This window comes from Arachis stenosperma, chromosome 2, assembly GCF_014773155.1.
Source record: "Arachis stenosperma cultivar V10309 chromosome 2, arast.V10309.gnm1.PFL2, whole genome shotgun sequence".
Classification (NCBI taxonomy): domain Eukaryota; kingdom Viridiplantae; phylum Streptophyta; class Magnoliopsida; order Fabales; family Fabaceae; genus Arachis; species Arachis stenosperma.
In genome coordinates this window covers 71,709,739-71,734,769 of record NC_080378.1, presented here as the reverse complement: position 1 = coordinate 71,734,769, position 25,031 = coordinate 71,709,739, and the positions used below count along the sequence as shown (strand labels likewise).

Here is a 25,031-nt window from a genome sequence, read left to right as displayed (position 1 = left end):
TGTTCCAGTTCCACAGGCAAATGACAGGCCTTCCCATACACCAGTTGATATGGAGAGGTTCCTATAGGAGTCTTGAATGCTGTTCTGTATGCCCACAGAGCATCATCCAAGCTCTTTGCCCAATCCTTTCTCCGGGCTATCACAGTCCGTTCTAGGATTCTTTTTAGCTCTCTGTTAGAGACTTCAGCTTGCCCATTTGTCTGTGGATGATACGGAGTTGCCACTTTATGGCTGATTCCATATCTAACCATAGCTGAGTATAGCTGTTTATTGCAGAAATGAGTGCCCCCATCACTGATTAGTACTCTGGGAACACCAAACCTGCTGAAGATATTTTTCTGGAGGAATTTCAGTACAGTCTTGGTATCATTAGTGGGTGTAGCAATTGCTTCTACCCATTTAGATACGTAGTCCACCGCCACCAGAATGTAAGTGTTTGAGTATGATGGTGGGAATGGCCCCATGAAGTCAATTCCCCATACATCAAACAATTCTATCTCTAATATCCCTTGTTGAGGCATGGCATATCCGTGAGGCAGGTTACCAGCTCTTTGGCAACTGTCACAGTTACGCACAAACTCTCGGGAATCTTTATAGAGAGTAGGCCAGTAGAAGCCACATTGGAGGACTTTAGTGGCTGTTCGCTCACTTCCAAAATGTCCTCCGTACTGTGATCCATGGCAGTGCCATAGGATCCTTTGTGCTTCTTCTCTGGGTACACATCTGCGGATCACTCCATCAGCACATCTCTTAAAGAGATATGGTTCATCCCAGAGGTAGTACTTGGCATCTGAAATTAATTTCTTTCTCTGCACGTAGCTGTACTCTTTGGGAATGAACCTTACAGCTTTAAAATTTGCAATATCTGCAAACCATGGAGCTTCCTGAATGGCAAAGAGTTGCTCATCTGGGAAAGTCTCAGAAATCTCAGTAGAAGGGAGGGACGCCCCTGCTACTGGTTCTATTCGGGACAGATGATCAGCCACTTGGTTCTCTGTCCCTTTTCTGTCTCTTATTTCTATATCAAACTCTTGCAGAAGCAACACCCATCTTATAAGCCTGGGTTTTGAATCCTGCTTTGTAAGTAAGTATTTAAGAGCAGCATGGTCAGTGTACACAACTACTTTGGATCCCACTAGATAGGATCTAAACTTGTCAATGGCATAGACCACTGCAAGTAACTCTTTTTCTGTGGTTGTGTAGTTCTTCTGTGCGTCATTTAGAACATGGCTGGCATAGTAAATGACGTGCAGAAGCTTGTTATGCCTCTGTCCCAACACTGCACCAATGGCATGGTCACTGGCATCACACATTAGTTCAAATGGCAATGTCCAATCTGGTGCAGAGATAACTGGTGCTGTGACCAACTTAGCTTTCAGGGTCTCAAATGCCTGCAGACACTGTGTGTCAAACACAAATGGTGTGTCAGCAGCTAGCAGGTTACTTAAGGGTTTTGAAATTTTCGAAAAATCCTTTATAAACCTTCTATAAAATCCTGCATGCCCCAGAAAGCTTCTGATTGCCTTAACATTGGCAGGTGGTGGTAATTTTTCAATTACCTTTACCTTTGCCTTATCTACCTCTATTCCCTTGCTTGAAATTTTGTGCCCAAGGACAATTCCTTCAGTCACCATAAAGTGACATTTCTCCCAGTTTAAAACCAGGTTAGTCTCTTGGCACCTTTTCAAGACAAGTGCTAGGTGATTAAGACAGGAGCTAAATGAGTCTCCATATACTGAAAAGTCATCCATGAAGACTTCCAGAAATTTCTCTACCATATCTGAGAAGATAGAGAGCATGCACCTTTGAAAGGTTGCAGGTGCATTGCACAGACCAAAAGGCATCTTTCTGTAGGCAAACACGCCGGAAGGGCAGGTAAATGCTGTCTTCTCTTGGTCCTGAGGATCTACTGCAATTTGGTTGTAGCCTGAATAGCCATCCAAAAAGCAGTAATAATCATGGCCAGCTAGTCTTTCTAGCATTTGGTCTATGAATGGTAAAGGAAAATGATCCTTTCTGGTGGCTGTATTGAGCCTTCTGTAGTCAATACACATGCGCCACCCTGTGACTGTCCTTGTAGGAACCAGTTCATTTTTTTCATTATGAACCACTGTCATGCCTCCCTTTTTGGGAACAACTTGGACAGGGCTCACCCAGGGGCTATCAGAAATAGGATAAATAATCCCAGCCTCTAGTAATTTAGTGACCTCTTTCTGCACCACCTCCTTCATGGCAGGATTTAGCCTCCTCTGTGGTTGGACCACTGGTTTGGCATTATCCTCCAATAGGATCTTGTGCATGCATCTAGCTGGGCTAATTCCCTTAAGATCACTTATGGACCACCCAAGAGCTGTCTTGTGTGTCCTTAGCACTTGAATCAGTGCTTCCTCTTCTTGTGAATTTAAAGCAGAGCTTATAATCACTGGAAAAGTGTCACCCTCTCCCAGAAATGCATATTTCAGGGATGGTGGTAGTGGCTTGAGTTCAGGCTTAGGAGGCTTATCCTCCTCCTCAGGAATTTTCGAAAATTCCTTTGCCTCCTCTGGTTCTTCTTGATCAGGTTGAGCATCTTTGAAGATGTCCTCAAGCTCTGATTCTAGGCTTTCAGCCATATTGATCTCTTCTACCAGAGAGTCAATAATGTCAGCGCCCATGCAGTCATCTGGTGTGTCTGGATGCTGCATAGGTTTTACAGCATTCAACTTGAACTCATCCTCATTGACTCTGAGGGTTACTTCCCCTCTTTGTACATCAATGAGAGTTCGTCCAGTTGCTAGGAAAGGTCTTCCTAGAATGAGAGTTGCACTCTTGTGCTCCTCCATTTCCAGCACCACAAAGTCAGTTGGAAAAGCAAAGGGTCCAACCTTGACAATCATGTCCTCTATTATGCCTGATGGGTGTTTAATGGAGCCATCAGCAAGTTGGAGGCATATCCTGGTTGGTTTGACTTCTCCAGCCAACCCAAGCTTTCTAATAGTGGATGCAGGTATTAGATTGATGCTTGCTCCAAGATCACATAGGGCTGTCTTGGTGCAAGCACCCTCTAATGTGCATGGTATCATAAAGCTTCCAGGATCTTGAAGCTTTTCTGGTAAGCTCTTTAATATGACTGCACTGCATTCTTCAGTGAGAAACACTTTTTCAGTTTCTCTCCAATCCTTCTTATGACTTAAGATTTCCTTCATGAACTTAGCATAAGAAGGTATTTGCTCAAGTGCCTCTGCAAACGGAATCTTTATTTCAAGAGTCCTTAGATAGTCTGCAAAGCGGGCAAATTGCTTATCCTGTTCCGCTTTGCGGAGTTTCTGAGGATAAGGCATCTTGGCTTGATATTCTTCAACCTTAGATGCTGCAGGTTTATTCCTTACAGAAGTGGTTGAAGAAGCCTTTTTAGAGGGATTACTGTCAGCACTCTCAGGTGTCTGATCCTCCCTTGGCGTTTGAACGCCAGGATTGGGTGGAAAATGGGCGTTAAACGCCAGCTTTTCCCCCTTTTCTGGCGTTTGAACGCCAGAACTGGGCAAGGAATGGGCGTTTAACGCCAACTTTCCTTCCCTTTCTGGCGTTTGAACGCCAATAACATTCCTCTCTGGGCTTTTACTGTCCTCAGAGGGATTTTGAACAGTGGTTTGGTTATCCTCTGTCAATTGTTCCTTGTTTGGCTTTTTGCTCTTTTGAGCAGTGTTATTCAGTGTCTTCCCACTCCTTAGTTGAACTGCTTGACATTCCTCTGTTATCTGTTTAGATATTTGCTGTTTTGCTTGATTCAACTGCAGTTCTATGCTCTTGTTAGCAACCTTAGTATCATGGAGCATTTCTTTAAATTCTGCTAACTGTTCTGCCATCAGGAGCAATTGTTGATTAAGCTCATTCATCTGTTCTTGAGGATTAGGATCAGTGACTAATGCCATGACCTCTTCTTTTGGAACGAACTCATTGCTAGAATATAAGTATTGGTTTCTAGCAACAGTGTCTATAAGCTCTTGAGCTTCTTCAATTGTCTTCCTCATGTGTATAGAGCCACCAGCTGAGTGGTCTAAAGACATCTGAGCTTTTTCTGTAAGCCCATAGTAGAAAATGTCTAACTGTACCCATTCTGAAAACATTTCAGAGGGACATTTTCTTAGCATACCTCTATACCTCTCCCAGGCGTTGAAAAGGGATTCATTATCCTCTTGTTTAAATCCTTGGATGTCCAGCCTTAGCTGTGTCATCCTCTTTGGAGGGTAAAAGTGATTCAGGAATTTGTCTGACAACTGTTTCCATGTCTTTATGCTTGCTGTAGGTTGGTTATTCAACCACCTTTTAGCTTGATCTTTTACAGCAAATGGAAACAGTAATAGTCTGTAGACATCCTGATCCACCTCTTTATCATGTACTGTGTCAGCAATTTGTAAAAATTGTGCCAGAAACTCAGTAGGTTCTTCCTGTGGAAGACCGGAATACTGGCAATTTTGCTGCACTATGATAATGAGTTGAGGATTTAGCTCAAAGCTGCTTGCTTTGATGGGAGGTGTACAGATGCTACTCCCATATGCAGCTGTAATGGGGTTAGCATATGACCCCAGAGTCCTTTTGGACTGATTAACCCCACTTAAGTCCATAATGGACAAGAGGGAAATGATAATAATTGCAAATGGATAAATTTTGTTTTTGTTTTTTTTTTTCAATTATCCGAAAATAAAATAAAATAAAATAAAACAAAAGAAAACTAAAATAAAAATTCGAAAATTAAAAATAAAATAAGATCAAAGCAAATTGAGAACTGAATCAATTAGTTAATTAAAAAGATTTTGAAAACAGTAATTAAAAAGATATGATTGAAAAATTTTTATGAAAAAGATTTGATTTTTGAAAAGAGGAAAGAGAAAAACACAAAAAGACACCAAACTTAAAATTTTTTGAGATCAAACACTAATTTTTTTTCGAAAATTTTTAAGGGAAAAACACAAAGAGGACACCAAACTTAGAATTTTTATGAATCAACAAGGGACTAAAAATCGAAAATTAAAATAAAAGCAAAAGCATGCAATTGACACCAAACTTAAAATATGAAACTAGACTCAACTAAAAGACTCTAAACCAACAAAATAAAACAGTCCTAATCTAAGCAACAAGATAAGCCGTCAGTTGTCCAAACTCGAACAATCCCCGGCAACGGCGCCAAAAACTTGGTGCACGAAATTGCAATCACACTTTTGCAATCCCGCACAACTAACCAGCAAGTGCACTGGGTCGTCCAAGTAATACCTTGCGTGAGCAAGGGTCGATCCCACGGAGATTGTCGGCTTGAAGCAAGCTATGGTTATCTTGTAAATCTTAGTCAGGATATCAGAAATTATCAGGATTGATTGTAAAAAGCAGAAGAACATGAAATGGTTACTTGTATTGCAGTAATGGAGAATAGGTTGGGGTTTGGAGATGCTCCATCCTCTGAATCTCTGCTTTCCTACTGTCTCCTTCTTCATGCACGCAGGACTCCTTCCATGGCAAGCTGTATGTAGGGTTTCACCGTTGTCAATGGCTACCTCCCATCCTCTCAGTGAAAGCGATTGCATATGCTCTGTCACAGCATAGCGGAATTCAGCTGTCGGTTCTCGGTCAGGCCGGAATAATATCCATCGATACTTTTGCGTCTGTCACTAACGCCCCGCCTGCTAGGAGTTTGAAGCACGTCACAGTCATTCAGTCATTGAATCCTACTCGGAATACCACAGACAAGGTTTAGACCTTCCGGATTCTCTTGAATGCCGCCATCAGTTCTAGCTTATACCACGAAGATTCCGATTAAAGAATCCAAGAGATAACTACTCAATCTAAGGTAGAACGGAGGTGGTTGTCAAGCACACGTTCATAGTTGAGAATGATGATGATTGTCACGGATCATCACATTCATCCGGGTTAAGAACAAGTATTATCTTAGAATGGAAGCAAGCATGATTGAATAAGAAACAGTAGTAATTGCATTAATCCATCAAGACACAGCAGAGCTCCTCACCCCCAACCATGGGGTTTAGAGACTCATGCTGTGGAAAGTACACAAAGAAAACGTGTAAAGTGTCATGAGGTCCGATACAATGTCAAAAGGTTCTACTAATAGTAAACTGGTATCCTAAGGTTTACAGAAATGAGTAAATGACAGAAAAATCCACTTCCGGGCCCACTTGGTGTGTGCTTGGGCTGAGCAATGAAGCATTTTCGTGTAGAGACCTTTTCTGGAGTTAAACGCCAGCTTTTATGCCAGTTTGGGCGTTTAACTCCAAGTTTTATGCCAGTTCCGGCGTTTAACGCTGGAATTTCTGAGGCCGAATTGCTACGCCGGTTTGGGCCATCAAATCTTGGGCAAAGTATGGACTATTATATATTGCTGGAAAGCCCAAGATGTCTAGTTTCCAACGCCGTTGAGAGCGTGCCAATTGGGTTTCTGTAGCTCCAGAAAATCCACTTCGAGTGCAGGGAGGTCAGAATCCAACAGCATTTGCAGTCCTTTTTGGTCTCTGGATCAGATTTTTGCTCAGGACCCTCAATTTCAGCCAGAAAATACCTGAAATCACAGAAAAACACACAAACTCATAGTAAAGTCCAGAAAAGTAAATTTTAACTAAAAACTAATAAAAATATACTAAAAACTAATAAAATCATACTAAAAACATACTAAAAACAATGCCAAAAAGCATACAAATTATCCGCTCATCAGTCGTCCAAGTAATAAACCTTATGCGAGTAAGGGTCGATCCCACGAAGATTGTTGGTATGAAGCAAGCTATGGTCATCTTGTAAATCTCAGTCAGGCAGATTCAAATGGTTATGGATGATTTATGAATAAAGCATAAAATAAAGATAGAGATACTTATGTAATTCATTGGTGAGAATTTCAGATAAGCATATGGAGATGCTTTGTTCCTTCCATCTCTCTGCTTTCCTACTGTCTTCATCTAATCCTTCTTACTCCTTTCCATGGCAAGCTGTATGTTGGGCATCACCGTTGTCAATGGCTACAGTCCCGTCCTCTCAGTGAAAATGTTCAACGCGCTCTGTCACAGCACGGCTAATCATCTGTCAGTTCTCAATCAGGTTGGAATAGAATTCAGTGATTCTTTTGCGTATGTCACTAACGCCCAGCCTTCAGGAGTTTGAAGCTCGTCACAGTCATTCAATCATTGAATCCTACTCAGAATACCACAGACAAGGTTTAGACCTTCCAGATTGTCTTGAATGCCGTCATCAATTCTAGCTTATACCACGAAGATTCTGATTAAGGAATCCAAGAGATAAACATTCAAGCCTTGTTTGCTTGTAGAACGGTAGTGGTTGTCAGGCACGCGTTCATAAGTGAGAATGATGATGAGCGTCATATAATCATCACATTCATCATGTTCTTGGGTGCGAATGAATATCTTAGAACAAGAATAATCTGAATTGAATAGAAGAACAATAGTAATTGCAGTAATACTCGAGGTACAGCAGAGCTCCACACCTTAATCTATGGTGTGTAGAAACTCCACCGTTGAAAATACATAAGAACAAGGTCTAGGCATGGCCGTAAGGCCAGCCCCCATGATCTAAGAACTAGACGTCCAAAGATGATCCTAAGATCTAAAGTGATCAAAAGATGATAATACAATAGCAAAAGGTCCTATTTGTAGAGAACTAGTAGCCTAGGGTTTACAGAAATGAGTAAATGATATAAAAATCCACTTCCGGGCCCACTTGGTGTGTGCTTGGGCTGAGCATTGAAGCTTTCATTTGTAGAGACTTTTCTTGGAGTTAAACGCCAGCTTTTGTGCCAGTTTGGGCGTTTAACTCCCATTCTTGTGCCAGTTCCGGCGTTTAACGCTGAGCAGTTTTGAGCTGATTTCGAACGCCAGTTTGGGCCATCAAATCTTGGGAAAAGTATGAACTATTATATATTGATGGAAAGCCCAGGATGTCTACTTTCCAATGCAGTTGAGAGCGCGCCAATTAGGCTTCTCTAGCTCCAGAAAATCCACTTCGAATGCTGGGAGGTCAGAATCCAACAGCATCTGCATTCCTTTTCAGCCTCTGAATCAAATTTTTGCTCAGGTCCCTCAATTTCAGCCAGAAAATACCTAAAATCACAAAAAAACATACAAACTCATAGTAAAGTCCAGAAAAGTGAATTTTAACTAAAAACTAATGAAAATATAGTAAAAACTAGCTAAAACATACTAAAAACATACTAAAAATAATGCCAAAAAGCGTATAAATTATCCGCTCATCACAACACCAAATTAAATTGTTGCTTGTCTCCAAGCAACTGAAAATCAAATAAGATAAAAAGAAGAGAATATACAATGAATTCCAAAAATATCTATGAAGATCAATATTAATTAGATGAGCGGGGCTTTTAGCTTTTTACCTCTGAACAGTTTTGGCATCTCACTCTATCCTTTGAAATTCAGAATGATTGGCTTCTATAGGAACTCAGAATCCAGATAGTGTTATTGATTCTCCTAGTTAAGTATGATGATATTTGGACACAGCTACTTTATGAGTCTTGGCCGTGGCCCAAAGCACTCTGTCTTCCAGTATTACCACCGGATACATACATGCCACAGACACATAACTGGGTGAACCTTTTTAGATTGTGACTCAGCTTTGCTAGAGTCCCCAATTAGAGGTGTCCAGGGTTCTTAAGCACGCTCTTTTTGCCTTGGATCACAACTTTATTATTTTTTTCTTTTTCTTTTTCCCTTTTTTTCGGTTTTTTTTTTTTTTTGAATATTCACTGCTTTTTCTTGCTTCAAGAATCATTTTTATGATTTTTCAGATCCTCAGTAACATGTCTCCTTTTTCATCATTCTTTCAAGAGCCAACATTCATGAACAACAAATTCAAAAGACATATGCACTGTTTAAGCATACATTCAGAAAACAAAAGTATTGCCACCACATCAAAATAATTAATCTGTTATAAAATTCAAAATTCATGCAATTCTTCTCGTTTTTTCAATTAAGAACATTTTTCATTTAAGAAAGGTGATGGATTCATAGGACATTCATAACTTTAAGGCATAGACACTAAAACACTAATGATCATGAGACACAAACATAGATAAACATAAGCATAAAAATTTGAAAAACAGGAAAATAAAGGACAAGGAAATTAAAGAACGGGTCCACCTTAGTGATGGCGGCTTGTTCTTCCTCTTAAAGATCTTATGGAGTGCTTGAGCTCCTCAATGTCTCTTCCTTGCCTTTGTTGCTCCTCTCTCATGATTCTCTGATCTTCTCTAATTTCATGGAGGAGGATGGAATGTTCTTGGTACTCCACCCTTAGTTGTCCCATGTTGGAACTCAATTCTCCAGGGAGGTGTTGATTTGCTCCCAATAGTTTTGTGGAGGAAAGTGCATCCCTTGAGGTATCTCAAGGATTTCATGATGAGTGGGATCTCTTGTTTGCTCCATCCTTTTCTTAGTGATGGGCTTGTCCTCATCAATGAGGATGTCTTCCTCTATGTCAATTCCAACTGAATAACAGAGGTGACAAATGAGATAAGGAAAGGCTAACCTTGCCAAGGTAGAGGACTTGTCCGCCACCTTATAAAGTTCTTGGGCTATAACCTCATGAACTTCTACTTCTTCTCCAATCATGATGCTATGAATCATGATTGCCCGGTCTATAGTAACTTCGGACCGGTTGCTAGTGGGAATGATTGAGTGTTGGATAAACTCCAACCATCCCCTAGCCACGGGCTTGAGGTCATGCCTTCTCAGTTGAACCGGCTTCCCTCTTAAATCTCTCTTCCATTGAGCGCCCTCTTCACAAATGTCTATGAGGACTTGGTCCAACCTTTGATCAAAGTTGACCCTTCTAGTGTAAGGGTGTTCATCTCCTTGCATCATGGGCAAGTTGAATGCCAACCTCACATTTTCCGGACTAAAATATAAGCATTTCCTCCGAACCATTGTAAGCCAATTCTTTGGGTCCGGGTTCACACTTTGATCATGGTTCTTGGTGATCCATGCATTGGCATAGAACTCTTGAACCATTAAGATTCCGACTTGTTGAATGGGGTTGGTAAGAACTTCCCAACCTCTTCTTCGGATCTCATGTCGGATCTCCGGATATTCACTCTTTTTGAGTTTGAAAGGGACCTCGGGAATCACCTTCTTCATGGCCACAACTTCATAGAAGTGGTCTTGATGCACCCTTGAGATGAATCTCTCCATCTCCCATGACTCGGAGGAGGAGGCTTTTGCCTTCCCTTTCCTCTTTCTAGAGGTTTCTCTGGCCTTAGATGCCATAAATGGTTATGGAAAACAAAAAGCAATGCTTTTACCACACCAAACTTAGAAGGTTTGCTTGTCCTTGAGTAAAAGAAGAAAGAAGAGAGTAGAAGAAGAAGAAATAGAAGAGATGGAGGTGGCTTTGTGGTTCGGCCAAGGGGGAGAAGTAGTGTTTAGGTTGTGTGAAAATGAAGGAGTGAAGATGGGTTTATATAGGAGTGGAGAGAGGGGTATGGTTTGGTCATGTAAGGGTGGGTTTGGGAGAGAAAGTGGTTTGAATTTGAATGGTGAGGAAGGTGAGGTTTTATGAAGGATGGATGTGAGTGGTGAAGAGAAAGATGGGATTTGATAGGTGAGGGGTTTTTGGGGAAGAGGTGTTGAGGTGATTGGTGAATGGGTGAAGAAGAGAGAGAGTGGTGGGGTAGGTGGGGATCCTGTGGGGTCCACAGATCCTGAGGTGTCAAGGAAAATTCATCCCTGCACCAAGTGGCGAGCAAAAATGCTCTTTATGCCAATTCTGGCATTAAACGCCGGGCTGGTGCCCATTTCTGGCATTTAACGCCAGCTTCTTGCTCTTTCCTGGTGTTTAACGCCAGTCTGGTGCCCCTTTCTGGCGTTAAACGCCCAGAATGGTGCCAGACTGGGCGTTAAACGCCCATTTGCTGCCCTTACTGGCGTTTAAACGCCAGCAAGGTTTTCCTCCAGGGTGTGCTATTTTTCTTTCTGTTTTTCATTCTATTTTTGCTTTTGCAATTGAATTTGTGACTTCCCATGATCATCAACCTATAGAAAACATAAAATAACGAAGGAAAATAGATAAATATAACATTGGGTTGCCTCCCAACAAGCGCTTCTTTAATGTCAGTAGCTTGACAGTGGGCTCTCATGGAGCCTCACAGATACTCAAAGCAATGTTGGAACCTCCCAACACCAGACTTAGAGTTTGAATGTGGAGGTTCAACACCAAACTTAGAAGTTGGTTGTGGCCTCCCAACATCAAACTTAGAGTTTGACTGTGGGGGCTCTGTTTGGCTCTGTTTTGAGAGAAGCTCTTCATGCTTCCTCTCCATGGTGACAGAGGGATATCCTTGAGCCTTAAACACAAAGGATTCTTCATTCACTTGAATGATCAATTCTCCTCTGTCAACATCAATCACAGCCTTTGCTGTGGTTAGGAAGGGTCTGCCAAGGATGACAGATTTATCCATGCACTTCCCAGTCTCTAGGACTATGAAATCAGCAGGGATGTAATAATCTTCAACCTTTACCAGAACATCCTCTACAAGTCCATAAGCTTGTTTTCTTGAATTGTCTGCCATCTCTAGTGAGATTCTTGCAGCTTGTACCTCAAAGATCCCTAGCTTCTCCATTACAGAGAGAGGCATGAGGTATATGCTTGACCCTAAGTCACACAGAGCCTTCTTAAAGGTCATGGTGCCCGTGGTACAAGGTATTGAAAACCTCCCAGGATCTTGTCTCTTTTGAGGTAATCTCTGCCTAGTCAAGTCATTCAGTTCTTTGGTGAGCAAAGGGGGTTCATCCTCCCAAGTCTCATTACCAAATAACTTGTCATTTAGCTTCATGATTGCTCCAAGGTACTTGGCAACTTGCTCTTCAGTGACATATTCATCCTCTTCAGAGGAAGAATACTCATCAGAGCTCATGAATGGCAGAAGTAAATCCAATGGAATCTCTATGGTCTCAGTGTGAGCCTCAGATTCCCATGGTTCCTCATTAGGGAACTCATTGGAGGCCAGCGGACATCCATTGAGGTCTTCCTCAGTGGTGATCACTGCCTCTTCCTCCTCTCCAAGTTCGGCCATGTGGGTCATGTTAATGGCCTTGCATTCTCCTTTTGGATTCTCTTCTGTATTGCTTGGAAGAGTACTAGGAGGGAGTTCAGTAATTTTCTTGCTCAGCTGTCCCACTTGCGCATCCAAATTCCTAATGGAGGACCTTGTTTCAGTCATGAAACTTTGAGTGGTTTTGATTAGATCAGAGACCATGGTTGCTAAGTCAGAGTGGCTCTGCTTAGAATTCTCTGTCTGTTGCTGAGAAGATGATGGAAAAGGCTTGCCATTGCTAAACCTGTTTCTTCCACCATTATTGTTGTTGAAACCTTGTTGAGGTCTTTATTGATCCTTCCATGAGAGATTTGGATGATTTCTCCATGAAGGATTATAGGTGTTTCCATAGGGTTCTCCCATGTAGTTCACCTCTTCCATTGAAGGGTTCTCAGGATCATAAGCTTCTTCTTCAGATGAAGCATCCTTAGTACTGCCTGGTGCAGCTTGCATTCCAAACAGACTTTGAGAAATCATATTGACTTGTTGAGTCAATATTTTATTCTGTGCCAATATGGCATTCAGAGTATCAATCTCAAGAACTCCTTTCTTCTGATTCGTCCCGTTGTTCACAGGATTCCTTTCAGAAGTGTACATGAATTGGTTATTTGCAACCATTTCAATCAGTTCTTGAGCTTCTGCAGGCGTCTTCTTCAGATGAAGTGATCCTCCAGTAGAGCTATCCAATGACATCTTGGACAGTTCAGACAGACCATCATAGAAGATACCTATGATGCTCCATTCAGAAAGCATGTCAGAAGGACACTTTCTGATCAATAGTTTGTATCTTTCCCAAGCTTCATAGAGGGATTCACCTTCCTTCTATCTGAAAGTTTGGACTTCCACTCTAAGCTTACTCAATTTTTGAGGTGGAAAGAACTTTGCCAAGAAGGCATTGACTAGCTTTTCCCAAGAGTTCAGGGCTTTCTTTAAGTTGTGAGTCCAACCAAATCCTAGCTCTGTCTCTTACAGCAAAAGGGAATAGCATAAGTCTGTAGACCTCAGGGTAAACCCCATTGGTCTTGACAGTGTCACAGATTTGCAAGAATTCAGCTAAAAACTGATGAGGATCTTCCAATGAAAGTCCATGGAACTTGCAATTCTGTTGCATTAGAGAAACTAATTGAGGCTTAAGCTCAAAGTTGTTTGCTCCAATGGCAGGGATAGAGATGCTTCTCCCATAGAAGTCGGGAGTAGGTGCAGTAAAGTCACCCAGCACCTTCCTTGCATTGTTGGCATTGTTGTTGTTTTCGGCTGCCATGGGTTCTTCTTCTTTGAAGATTTCTGTTAGGTCCTCTACAGAGAGTTGTGCCTTAGCTTCTCTTAGCTTTCGCTTCAAGGTCCTTTCAGGTTCAGGGTCAGCCTCAACAAGAATGCTTTTGTCTTTGCTCCTGCTCATATGAAAGAGAAGAGAACAAGAAAATATGGAATCCTCTATGTCACAGTATAGAGATTCCTTGAGGTGTCAGAGGAAAAGAAAAATAGAAGGAAGAGGTAGAAGAATTCGAACTTATCAAGAAAGATGGAGTTCGAATTATGCATTGAGGAGGAGTGTTAGTCCATAAATAGAAGGATGTGAGAAGAAGGGAAGAAATTTTCGAAAATTAAGTAAAAGATTTTAAAATCATTTTGAAAAATACTAATTGATTTTCGAAAACTAAGAGTGGAAAAGAAATCAAGTGATTTTTGAAAAAGATTTTGAAATTAGAAAGTAAAAAGATATGATTGAAAACTATTTTGAAAAAGATGTGATTAATAAGGTATGATTGAAAAGTTATGGTTTTAAGAAAAAAAGGATGTGATTGAGAAGATATGATTTGAAAAACAATTTAAAAAGATTTGATTTTGAAAATTAATGACTTGGCTAACAAGAAAAGATATGATTCAAACATTAAACCTTTCTCAACAGAAAAGGCAACATACTTGAATTGTTGAATCAAATCATTAATTGTTAGCAAGTATCTTTGAAAAAGAAAGAAATTGATTTTGAAAATATATGATTGAAAAGATATGATTTGAAAAAGATTTGATTTTGAAAAATTTTGAAAACTTGAAAAAAAATTTGAATTGAAAACAAAATCTTCCCTCTTGTGCCATCCTGGCGTTAAACACCCAGAATGGTATACATTCTGGCGTTTAACGCCCAAAACACTACCCTTTTGGGCATTAAACGCCCAGCCAGGCACCCTGGCTGGCGTTTAAACGCCAGTTTTCCTTCCTCACTAGGCGTTTTGAACGCCCTGCTTTTTCTGCGTAATTCCTCTGCTGAATGTTCTGAATCTTCAATTCTCTGTATTATTGACTTGAAAAGACACAAAGAAAATTTTTTTTTTGGATTTTTAAAAATGAGACTAAGATCAAATAAACAATGCATGCAAGACACCAAACTTAGCAGTTTGTATACTATTGACACTAACAAAATGAGAATGCATATGAGAAACAACAAAACACTCAGGTCAAGAGAATTTAAAGATCATAACAAGGAAATCATCAAGAACAACTTGAAGATCAATTAAGACACATGAATGATTTCGAAAAAATGCAAGAAGAACAGAAACATGCAATTGACACCAAACTTACAATTAGACACTAGACTCAACAAGAAACATACAAAATATTTTTGGTTTTTATGATTTTGTAATTTTTTTGTGCTTTTTCGAAAATTAAGTGGAAAAGAAAATAAAGATATCAAAATTCTTAATGAGAATTCCAGGAATCATGCAATGTTAGTCTAAAGCTTTAGTCTAAAGGAATTAGACATGGCTAGCCAAGCTTCAGCAAGACATTGCATTCAAGAGCTAAATTGATGAGAATCAATCAGCTTTGGTGATGATAAGAACATCACCTTGAAACACTAGAATTCATTCTTAAGAACTCTGAAGAATACCTAATCTAAGCAACAAGATGAACCGTCAGTTGTCTAAACTCGAAACAATCCCCGGCAATGGCGCCAAAAACTTGGTGCACGAAATTGTGATCTCTAGTTTTCACAACTCAAACAATCCCCGATAATGGCTCCAAAAACTTGGTGCTCAATACCATGGTCTAAACATAATTTCACAACTTCGCACAACTAACCAGCAAGTGCACTGGGTCGTCCAAGTAATAAACCTTACGCGAGTAAGGGTCGATCCCACGGAGATTGTTGGTATGAAGCAAGCTATGGTCATCTTGTAAATCTCAGTCAGGCAGATTCAAATGGTTATGGATGATTTATGAATAAAGCATAAAATAAAGATAGAGATACTTATGTAATTCATTGGTGAGAATTTCAAATAAGCATATGGAGATGCTTTGTCCCTTCCGTCTCTCTACTTTCCTACTGTCTTCATCCAATCCTTCTTACTCCTTTCCATGGCAAGCTGTATGTTGGGCATCACCGTTGTCAATGGCTACAGTCCCGTCCTCTCAGTGAAAATGTTCAACACGCTCTGTCACAGCACGGCTAATCATCTGTCGGTTCTCAAGCAGGTTGGAATAGAATCCAGCGATTCTTTTACGTCTGTCACTAACGCCCAGCCTTCAGGAGTTTGAAGCTCGTCATAGTCATTCAATCATTGAATCCTACTCAGAATACCACAGACAAGGTTTAGACCTTCCAGATTCTCTTGAATGCCGCCATCAATTCTAACTTATACCACGAAGATTCTGATTAAGGAATCCAAGAGATAAACATTCAAGCCTTGTTTGCTTGTAGAACGGCAATGGTTGTCAGGCACGCGTTCATAAGTGAGAATGATGATGAGCGTCACATAATCATCACATTCATCATGTTCTTGGGTGCGAATGAATATCGTAGAACAAGAATAAGCTGAATTGAATAGAAGAACAATAGTAATTGCATTAATACTCGAGGTATAGCAAAGCTCCACACCTTAATCTATGGTGTGTAGAAACTCCACCGTTGAAAATACATAAGAACAAGGTCTAGGCATGGCCGTGAGGCCAGCCCCCATGATCTAAGAACTAGACGTCCAAAGATGATCCTAAGATCTAAAGTGATCAAAAGATGATAATACAATAGCAAAAGGTCCTATTTGTAGAGAACTAGTAGCCTAGGGTTTACAGAAATGAGTAAATGACATAAAAATCCACTTCCGGGCCCACTTGGTGTGTGCTTGGGCTGAGCATTGAAGCTTTCATGTGTAGAGACTTTTCTTGGAGTTAAACGCCAGTTTTTGTGCCAGTTTGGGCGTTTAACTCCCATTCTTGTGCCAGTTCCGGCGTTTAACGCCGGGCAGTTTTGAGCTGATTTGGAACGCCGGTTTGGGCCATCAAATCTCGGAAAAAGTATGGACTATTATATATTGCTGGAAAGGCCAAGATGTCTACTTTCCAACGCAGTTGAGAGCGCGCCAATTAGGCTTCTGTAGCTCCAAAAAATCCACTTCGAGTGCAGGGAGGTCAGAATCCAACAGCATCTGCAGTCCTTTTCAGCCTCTGAATCAGATTTTTGCTCAGGTCCCTCAATTTCAACCAGAAAATACCTGAAATCACAGAAAAACACACAAACTCATAGTAAAGTCCAGAAAATTGAATTTTAACTGAAAACTAATGAAAATATAGTAAAAACTAACTAAAACATACTAAAAACAATGCCAAAAAGCGTATAAATTATCCGCTCATCAGGTGCCTAACTTATTTACTTGTTTCTTTTCTTTTTGTTTGCCCATGTTGGAGCTGGCCATTGGTGGCCCAACTTTTCCACCAATGTTGGCTTTTCTTTTCTTCTTTCTTGTTCTTTCTTTCTTCCAAGGATTGTTATTCACAAAGGTTTCACAACAGTAACTAAGTTCATACTATATAGGGCATTCCCCCCTTTGTTTTTATTGGTTGACTTGCCAAATAATCAAACATGTACCACCACTTATCCTTATTCTATTTCCTACCAACTTGGGTTATTGCTCTCTCTGTTTCAAAACATTTTCTTTCATTTATGAAAAAAGGGAACAAGACATACATTCAAGCAAGGTGAAAGTGAAATAGACACTTAGACTAGCACACTTATAACAATTAAAGAAACAAAGAGACATATTGTAAAAGACTTAAAGACTAACTATACAACTATGAATGAAAACATGTTCTTTCTTATTTAGATGTGATAAACAAGGAGTAATTCCACCTTTCATTCTTTAGCTTGCTTGCCCTTCTTCTTCTTTTCCTCTTCTTGATGATTGCTGGTCTCTTCCTTGCCCTTTTGTTTCCCCTTTTGCTTCTTCCAGAATCCGGCTTTCTTCATTTTCTTTTTCACTGCTTCTTCATGGCGTAATGCTCTTTCTATTTCAAACTCACTTATCTTCTCAAAGTCTTCATCATACCTCCGAATTGCAGGGTTTAGATCAGGCATATGTTATAGTATGTAGTTGAGCTTGGTTTGAACATTCATGTCATAATCACGTTGATTTTCATATCTTGCATTGTGAAGAGTAGTAAATTCTTTGAATGCTCTCATGCCATCAATGTGATGTTGGGCAAGCTCTTGCATTTGTTTCTCTAAACGATCCTACCTCTCTGTTACTTGGTTGATGGACTGAGAGAGTTGAGAGTATTACTCATTGTGTTGTTCCATTAATTTCATCTTCAAATCTTTTTGTTGATTTATGAGATGGAATTGGAAGTGCCTCTGTTGCTCTAGGCTTTGCAAAAATTGTCTTGATAGATTATCAATGGCTTCTTTCATTCCACTCATATCCATAGCGGCAGGTGCTGGAGCCTGAGCGTGTTGTTCCTCTTGTTGCTCCCTTTCTTGATGTTGCTCTTCTTCTTGCGATTCCTCCACTTGTTGTTCCTCCCTCCTTTTTCCATTTTGTGGTCTTCTTTGTTGTTGAGCTGTAGTGACATATGTCATTCGTTCAAGAGTGATTGGCCTGCCCGGGTGTAACCAAATGGGATTTGCATCTTTTAAGGGCACCTTAGCCTTCATGAATAGGCGAATGATGGTGCTCGGGTAGTGGAGCCAAGCTTCAGGAGAGCTCTTCTCATAAATCTTTTCTATGTCCTTGGCAATGAGCTCATGAACTTTAATCTCTCCTCCTACCATAATGCAGTGCACCATAGTGGCTTTCTTGATGTTAACCTCTGAAGTGTTGACATTATCGAAGATGGATCTCTTTACAGGCTCATACATCCCTTGGCTTTTGGGATGAGATCTCCTCTCTTAAGGAACTTTGGTGCTCCATTAGCATCTCTCACCCAGTCAGCTCCGACCACACAAATATCATTGGCAATCTCATCACAATCCGGGTTGCCACTCACTCTCTCATGGTAACTAGCTTTATCAAAGTGTGCTGCCTTTAGGTCGAGAGCCTTCATGATGGATTTTGGACTAAAGTCAACCTCTACACCTCTTACATAACTTTTGTAAGAGGTGCCAACTTTTGTGTCTTTCCTCATTGTATTGGCATAAAACTCCTTAACCATGTTGGTGTTGATTTTTGTGATTGGAGTGGTGAAGGCCTCCTATCTCCTTTTTCTAATCTTTTCTCTTATCTCTTGGCACTTATTTTTAGGAAGTAGGAATGGGATTTCTGAAAGTATTTTCTTGGGTCTCATCCATTCATATTGTACTTCATGGAAGGCCGATTTTAATCTCCATTTATCATAGGGAATTTCTTCTTCAATGGGCTCTTTCCCTTTCCTTCGTTTGGAGCTTGATGAGGTTGCCATGGTTGCTTTTGAGTTTGGCCGACTAGAAAGTAGAGAAGTGGTGGGAAGGAGTGGCTAGTGTACTTGGTAAGATGAGAGTGTGCCATGAGGGTGAAGTAAGGTGCTTAACCAAGTGGGAACAAAAACAAATTTGAATCAAAGAAGGGCATGGTTATGACTTGAAGTTTAAAGGAGTTGCAAGAGATGAAATATGTAGCTTGGGGGTGTGAAATTTGGTCTCATGGAGGCTATTTATAGCAAGGTTTGATGAAGACTGAATGGTAAAGATGCTTTTGTGATGATGAGAATGGATGGCGTGCATGTAAGCTTGAGTGAAGACAAGGATTGCTTCCTTGTTGGGGAGGTAGATTTGGTCATTAAGGTGACACCTAACCAACCAATGTGTAGAATTTTGCTTCCCAAGGAGCAACTTCCAAAGGCATATGACTTTCTTTTTAGCTCTAGGTTAGCCGTGCCTTCCCTTGCCTTGTCCCCTCCATCAATCTCCTCTTCCATGTGCGTATTCACCATAACAAAACAAAAATTATTAAAGTATTATACTTGGCGGCAATAGAAATAAAAAATATGATAACTAATTTTTGAATTTTTGAAAATTTTAACTAGGTGTTCCTTATGCAACAATGAGTAGCCGTGATTCTTGTGATCATATGTACAATCTTGGTGGACACCAAACTTGGTGTTTGGCAATGTGATTCAATGAATTAAATTCACTTCCTAGGATGTACATCTCATGAATCTTATGCATCATCCTAGGTAGTTTTTCACATTAACTTTTTATCCACCAATGATGCAAGTGAAAGCTCAAAAAAAACATCTTATCACTTTTTGACTTAATCATCATAAGAAACACTTTATTCTCTATTGGCATAAACTTAAAAGGAATGCAGAACATGGTTTACTGTCATGAAATTCTTTGCTTAAGATAAATTTGACTCTCTTTAAACTTATATCATTTGCAGAATACCAAACTTAATGTTTGGCTATATACTTTCAAGAAAATGAATAATTATATATCCTAAGATGGCTATATGATCATCATGCTCAGAAAACCATCTTAGAGGGCTTCTAGGCACACCAAACTTAGAAATCAAACATATGCTTCAAGATGCTATATGTATCTGTCAAATTTGTCTATGAAAGCCTAAATTCATGATAGAAAACCATTAATTATTGACATTAAAGCAATAAATGCAAGAAAGCTAAAACATGGGCTGCCTCCCATGGAGTGCTCTTTTATTATCATTAGCTTGACAATGATTCTCTTTTAGGGTGGTTGATGGTAACGTCTTAGGTCCTCTCCTCTCATAGTGAATTTATCTCCGCTTGTTTCCTTGAGAATTTCTACATGCTCCAAGGATAAGATTCTACTGATTGTGTACACTTGAGGCAACTAAGATGGAATGGTAGGAAGATGAGGCGGGATTAGTGGCTGGTGGATTGATATCACCTTGTCCCCAGGGGAAAATCCTCTGTAGGGATCTTCTTGTTTTTCCATCCTCTTGGCACTTTCTTCTCAACTCTCTTTTCTCCTTCAAGTGGTGCTGTAGAGATTCTTGTGTTAGGAGGGTTCTCATTGTCTTCCCCTTTTGAATCTTGTGGCTTCAACTCCTCATTGAGCTTCTTTGCTAGTTGTATTACTTTCACTTCTTGTTTTTTCTATCAATAAGGTCTTTGGAGACTTTGCTTGTGATTCGTTGCTTACTTCCTCCAAGGATGGCTTCTGGTGCTTACCCTTCGGTTCTTTGTTCTCTTGTCTAGATTCATGTGAGGGCTTGAAAACACAAAAGATGAGCTGTTCATCATGTATTCTCAATATCAACTCCCCTTACTCAACATCAATGAGGCTCTGGCTGTAGCCAAGAATGGTCTCTCCAGAATGATAGGATGAAAGCTTTCTTCCATTTCAAGAACAACAAAGTCTGTGGGGAGGAAGTACCTTCCTACCTTTACTAGTACATTTTTCACTACACCTATTGCTTGTTTCTGGGTCTTGTTAGCCAATTGGATGATTACATCTGTGGATTTTAACTCATTGATTTGTAGCTTCTTCATGAGCGACAGAGGCATTAGATTGATGCTTTCTCCCAAGTCACAGAACCCTCTATCAATCATTGTATCCCTATAGCACAAGGGATGTGAAAGCTCCCTATATCTTTTTTCTTTGTAAGCAAGTCCTTCTGGATGAGGGCACTACATTCCTTATTCATCACTACTGTTTGTCCACCTTTCAATGGATTTTTCTTGGTTAGCAACTCCTTCATGCATTTGATATATGAAGGCATCTGTTGGAGGGCTTCAATGAAGGGAATGTTGACATGGAGAGACTTGAATATATCCATAAATCTAAAGTATGTCTTCTCTTTCTCACCACCTGAGTCTCTGAGGAAATGGTGCCTTTGGCATATAAGGTTTTAGGATTTCCCTTTTTTTTGGTTCCTTCCCTTGTGCAGGGTTGATTCCTTGTTCCATACCTTCCAACCTCTCCTTCATAACCCCTTAGTTGTGCTCTGTTGAGCTGCTGATTTCTTCCTCTAACGTCTCCTCATTTCTTAGAGTAATTACCTTGCATTCTTTCCACCTTACACTCCTTGTTTCTCCTCAAGGATTTTTCTCAGTGTCACTTGGAAAGCTGTCAGTAGGTTTAGGGATTTGTTGAGAAAGGAATCCTACTTGGGACTCAAGCTTCTAGATGACATCTCCTTGGTTCTTTATCCTAGACCTTACTTCATCCTTGAATACTTTATTGTCTTGCGACTTCTTACAAAGTTCTCCAAGCATGGCCTCAATCCAGGATATTCTGTCCTTAGATGGTGATGGTAGATTGGAATTAGAGGGTTGAGTATGGCTATTTTGTGCTTGATATGAAGGCTGAGAAGAAGTGTTTTGTGGGGCTTGATATGGTCTGTGGTTGGAGTGTTGGTAAGTGGAGTTATTGTACTCGTTGGAGTTGTGAGGTCTATGATCTTGGTTCTAGGTTAGTTGGTTTTCCCACCCAAAGTTTGGGTGGTTCTTCCAACCAGGATTGTAGGTTTTGGAGTGTGGATCATAGGGTTGTCTTGATGAGTTTCCAACATAATTGACTTGCTCCCAATCATTTCCTTCCTCTACATTCACTCTTTCTTAAGCTGGTGGTTGATTATTGATTGCTGCAACTTGGTTCCTCTCCATCTGCTTGGTGAGCTCTGTTAGTTGATTAGTGATCAACTTGTTTTGGGCCAGCAATGTATCCATGTGATTCAACTCCATCACCCCTCTGGTGGTGCTCTGATCTGAGGCATAGAAATATTCATTATTAGCCACTGTTTCCATAACATCAATGGCTTCCTCTATGGTCTTCTTCTTATTGAGAGAGCCTCCTGAAGAGTGATCTAAAGCCTTATTTGATTCGTGTGACAATCCTTCATGGAAAATGTGCAGCTGTACCCATTCATTAAACATGTCCAGAGGACACCTTCTTGTCAACTCTTTGTATCTCTCCCATGCTTCATAGAGAGTTTCACCATCTTGTTGTTTGAATGTTTGAATCTCAGCCCTCAATCTGTTAACTCTTTGGGGAATGTAGAATCTTGCCAAGAACTTATTCACCACATCTTTCCAAGTTGTCAAACTCTCCTTAGGAAAGGACTCTAACAACTTTACTGCTTTATCCCTAAGAGAAAAAGGAAACAACAACAGCTTATAGGTATCCGGGTGGACCCCATTGGACTTCACAGTATCGCATATTCTCAAGAATGTGGTTAGATGTTGATTGGGGTCTTCTTGGGCACTTCCTCTAAATGAGCAATTGTTTTGAACAAGGGTGATGAGTTGAGGCTTTAACTCAAAATTATTGGCATGAATGGTTGGTAAGGATGCTACTTCCGTAATTTCCTGGGTTTGGGTTGATGTAAGAACCTAGAACTCTTCTCTCCTGCCCAGCATGATTGGCTGCACCCTCTCTGGCATGATTATGCACCTTTTCCTCATGATGATTCTCTATATCTTCCTCCATATTCATATCCAAGTCCTCCTCTTCTTCCTCTAGGCCAATAACATTCTTTCCTCTTGATTTCCTCCTTAATCTAAGGAAGGTCCTCTCAGGTTCACTATCAAAGGAGGTTGAAGTTTCTCCTCTTCTACCTGTCATACACTCAGCAAACACACACAAATAGCAAGTGGAGAAATCTCTAAATTTATGGTTAGAGTGGTTAGTGCAATTGATCAAATAATTAGTGGATTAGTGTGCTAAAGAGTAAATAAATAGGGAAAAGATACTTAAATTGCAGAGAATAACAGTAAACAACTGGAATCAAAACTAATTATCAAAAGAAAAGAAAAGTGTTCAATCTAGTTATCCTCCAATTTAATCATTGTCAATGCAAAATCAATCCCCGGCAACGGCGCCATAAATTTGATGCACGAAAACTTGTCTCTCAATAAATTTCCCTCGGCAAGTATAACAAATTGTCGTCAAGTAAAAACTCACAATAGAGTGAGGTTGAATCCCATAGGGAATGATTGGTTGAGCAACCTTAATTAGAGGAGTGTTCTAGTTGAACTAAACAGATTTGAATTTGGAATTGCAAAAAATTAAATGGAGGGAAAAGTAAATAGCAAGGAATGTAAATGACAGAAAGTAAATGGCTGAATATAAATGGAAAAAAGTAAATTGCAGGAAAATAAATGGGAATGGGGTAATTAAGCATAAAAGTAAACAGCAGAAATTAAAGAGAATGGAAAGATCAGAGATGGGAGTTCATTGGGTTCAGGAGATATTGTGTTCTCCGGATCAAGTTCATTCTCATCTCTTCCTCAATCCATGCAACTCATTGATCTCTTGGCAATCTTAGGTGATTGAATCCTAATTCCTTGGCAATTCATTCTCTCTAAGTTTGAACAATTGCCCAATTCCTTGATCTAATTACTCATGGGAAGAGATGAAGTATGGTCACTGATTATGCCACATGTATTTCCAAGTCAAAGTATTGGTAGGATTATATGTCACTATATCCATCAAACCCACAATTCGGTCCAACATGAGAAAGCATTTCTAGCATGATTTCCTTATTCCTCTTCCAATGTTCAAAGGAAATCCAAGTATGAGTAGCTTTTTTTCCAAGACAACTACTCAATTTGATGAAGATCAAAAGCTTTTAAGTAAATCAAATAGAAAGGAAAGAAGAAGAAGAATGAAAACTATAATTGATCCATTGAATTACAATAGAGCTCCCTAACCTAATAAAGATGGGTTTAGCTATTCATAGCTCAATTCAAATAGAAAATTGCAAAAAGAAGAAAGTACATGAACTAGAAAGAAAAGTACAGAGAAAAGTAATTCAGCGTTTCCCCTTTCAGTGTTCCCAAAAGTTGAAAATAAAAAAGTCCCTAACTAACTTCGATTTTATCTATTTATACACTTTCTTCATTCAAGCTTGAAGTCTTTGGATGTGGGCCTTGGCCTTTGTTGAAGCTAGTTGAGAGTGTCTTCTTAGTGACGTTGATGAGGACGTTTGCAACTGACGTTCATAGTCTGCATGGATTCCATTTTGGTATTGAAGTTGGACTTAACGTTTGAGTGGAACGTTAGGTCAAAGGTTGCATTTTAACACTTGGGCGTTTGCCACTACCATTTGACCCAACGTTGGTGCACTAACATTTGTTCGCCCACACGTGCACGTCGCCCACGCATGCGCGTCAAAACAACATTTTGCGCGTGCGCGTCGCTCATGCGGGTGCGCAATTGGCTAAAATGCTTGTCCACACGTACATGTCATCAACGCGTCCGTGTCACTACAAAATTTTCCAACTTCAAAACTTGAAACTTATCGAGAACGTTGGGGGTAACGTTGGTGAGCCAACTTGGCCACCAACGTTGCACCTTGAGAGCCAACTTTGGCTCCAACTTTGCACCTTTGAGTTAGGAACGTTTGAGGCAAAGTTGGAGGCCAACTTTGGCTGCAACGTTGCCCTCTTGAGCATGGAACGTTTTAGGCAAAGTTGGAGGCCAACTTTGGCTCCAACTTTGGCCTCTTCTCCTTTTCACCAACATTGGAGGCAACGTTGGAGGCCAGCTTTGGCTCCAACGTTGGCCTCTTTTCCTCTTCACGAACGTTTGAGGTAATGTTTGTAAGCCAGCTTTGGCTCAAACATTGTCTTGTTTGCTTCTTCCTTGCCATTCCTCTGCTTCTCTTCACCTATCATCAATCAAACACATGCATCAAAGTCTTGCCAAAATCACAAGATCTTGCATCATTCATAGCATCAAGTAAATTTTTGCACAAATCTCATGAAA

At 40.2% G+C, this 25,031-nt stretch overlaps 1 non-coding gene across 1 annotated transcript; it reads left to right on the top strand.

Moving 5' to 3' along the window:
• Window positions 1-22,194: 22,194 nt before the first annotated feature.
• LOC130965009 (small nucleolar RNA R71) lies at window positions 22,195-22,300 on the top strand. Its single transcript, XR_009081069.1, has one exon. It is a non-coding gene; the product is annotated as a small nucleolar RNA R71 (small nucleolar RNA).
• The last annotated feature ends 2,731 nt before the right edge of the window (window positions 22,301-25,031 follow it).